At 36.7% G+C, this 2,799-nt stretch overlaps 1 pseudogene; it reads left to right on the forward strand.

The window, feature by feature from the left end:
* The first annotated feature begins 580 nt into the window (after positions 1-580).
* Positions 581-966, forward strand: LOC101107356 (nucleosome assembly protein 1-like 1; annotated as a pseudogene).
* Positions 967-2,799: the final 1,833 nt, after the last annotated feature.

Here is a 2,799-nt window from a genome sequence, read left to right on the forward strand (position 1 = left end):
GAATGGTCTTAGGTTAAAAAAAAAAAAAAAGTGCTGAATGGAGACACTATTTTGAAAATAATCTCCTCTTTTTATGTATAAAATGTTTTTAAACATTTAGCTTTAAGAAATTGAAAAGACAAGTTTTCTGCAGACAGTAGTTGCAGATACTGTGCAAATTCTCCTGTGTACTCAGTCAATGATAAATAACTGCTGCCATTTCAGGTTTTTGTCTGTTATGAACTTGTAGAGAAAAAAAAATAAAATCTTTATACCCAATTTCTAATTATCTAGACTCCCAAAAGTATCAACCTGCAGAATCCCCTGGCTTACGTTGTATCCAAGTCTTAACACCTAAAATCTTTTTAACTCCCTCAACTCTTTCTCCTTTCTTATAAATAAGAAAGACAAGCAACATTTTACATGAGGGTAAGAAAACCTTGAAGTTAACAGATTTTTGAACTTCTGTTATGGGATTTCAGTGGAGTTCCTTATTGCTGATTGACAAATAATTCATGGAAAAAGGTAATGCAGGGCAAGGGTTTCAAGGGAAAGACTGCTAAAAATAGAAAATGCCAGATGAACATGGCAATTAACAAACATGGGATCTGAACCAGATGATTCTGATCCCTTTCCTTTTGATGGACCAGAAATTACGGGTTGTACAGGGTGCCAGATAGATCGGGAAAAAGAGAAGATTGTCACTTTGAAAACGATCACAAGGGACATGGGACAGTTCGTACTGTGACCAAAACAGGTTCTGAGGCTCTTTCTCTAATTTTTTTTGCCCCTCCTAAAGTTCCTGAGAGTGGAGATCTGGATAATGATTCTGAAGCTATCCTCGCTGCAGACTTTGAAATTGGTCACTTTTTACGTGAGCCTATAATCCCAAGATCGGTGTTATACTTTACTGGAGAAGCTATTGAAGATGATGACGATGATTATGATGAAAGTGAAGAAGCAGATAAGGTAATGCTTTCCAAATGAGCAAATAATTCTCTGTGTAACACATTGAGAAGCAAATTGAGTGACTTGTGTATTCCATTGGTATATCCATTATTCCATGATATAGGATAAACATGTTTTTTGGAAAAACATGGTTTTAGAATTCTACATCCAAGCAATGTATGTATGAGGTTTCAATAAATAAACTGCAAAACTCAGAAAAAAAAGAAGAAAGAAAAGAAACATGGGATATTCATCTTTATTGATAAAAAATAGAAAATATTCTGATGACTCAGCATGTCATCTCTGAGTTAATTCAGTATGATTTCTAGACTTAGATTTGTGAGTCTAACCAACTTGCATTAAAATATATGAAAAAAATCATATAAGAACTTAATTATAAACCCATATATTTTGCTTTAATTATTTTTTCATGTGTAATTGGTCAATATGACTGTTTTTAAAATACTGTCTTAAAGATGGAGTGTAGACTACTTACTATAGAAGTTATAAGGTCACGCAGTTCTTATCCTGCTAAATTTATCATGTTTGTCAGTTTAAGTAGGTAGCTTCTGTGAAACTCACTTCATTGTAATGAAATTCTCTATATTAACATTGATCCCACAAATTTATCACACAAAAATGGTACTTAACATTTACATGTAATAGTTCTTTGCTTTTCCTTACGGCATAGCTCCACTAGCTTTGCCCTTGTGATGCTTCCTAAGGCCCACTTAACTTTACAGGATATCTGGCTCTAGGTGAGTGATCGCACCATCATGATTATCCTGGTTGTGAAGATCTTTTTGTACAGTTCTTCTGTGTATTCTTGCCACCTCTTCTTAAGATCTTCTGCTTTTGTTAGGTCCATTTCATTTCTGTCCTTTATTGTTCCCATCTTTGCCTGAAAATTTCCCTTGGTATCTTTAACTTTCTTGAAGAGGTCTCTAGTCTTTCCCATTTATTGTTTTCCTCTATTTCTTTGCAATGATCACTGAGAGATTTCTTATCTCTCCTTGCTATTCTTTGGAACTCTGCATTCAAATGGATATATCTTTCCTTTTCTCCTTTGCCTTTCACTTTTCTTCTTTTCATAGCTATTTGTAAGGCCTCCTCAGACAGCCACATTGCCTTTCTTTTCCTTGGGGATGGTCTTGATCCCTGTCTCCTATACAATGTCATGAACCTCCATCCATAGTTCTTCAGGCACTCTATCAGATCTAATCCCTTAAATCTATTAATCACGTTCATTGTATAATCCTAAAGGATTTGATTTAGGTCATACCTGAATGGTATGGTTTTGTTTGGTATGGTTTGGAATGGTATGGTTTCCTGAATGGAGTGGTTTTCCCTACTTTCTTCAAAATCACTGCAGATGGTGATTGCAGCCATGAAATTAAACGATTCTTACTCCTTGAAAGAAAAGTTATGACCAGCCTAGACAGCATATTAAAAAGCAGAGACATTACTTTGCCAATAAAGGTCCATCTAGTCAAGGCTATGGTTTTTTCAGTACTCATGTATGGATGTGACAGTTGGACTGTGAAGAAAGCTGAGGGCCAAAGAATTGATGCTTTTAAACTGTGGTGTTGGAGAAGACTCTTGAGAGTCCCTTGGACTGCAAGGAGATCCAACCAGTGCATCCTAAAGGAAATCAGTCCTCAATATTCATTGGAAGGACCTATGCTGAAGCTGAAACTCCAGTACTTTAGCCACCTCATGCGAAGAGTTGACTCATTGGAAAAGACTCTGATGCTGGGAGGGATTGGGGGCAGGAGGAGAAGGGGACGACAGAGGATGAGATGGCTGGATGGCATCACCGACTTGTTGGTTGTGAGTTTGAGTGAACTCTGGGAGTTGGTGATGGACAGGGAG

The sequence above is a fragment of the Ovis aries genome, chromosome 6, assembly GCF_016772045.2.
Source record: "Ovis aries strain OAR_USU_Benz2616 breed Rambouillet chromosome 6, ARS-UI_Ramb_v3.0, whole genome shotgun sequence".
Taxonomy (NCBI): domain Eukaryota; kingdom Metazoa; phylum Chordata; class Mammalia; order Artiodactyla; family Bovidae; genus Ovis; species Ovis aries.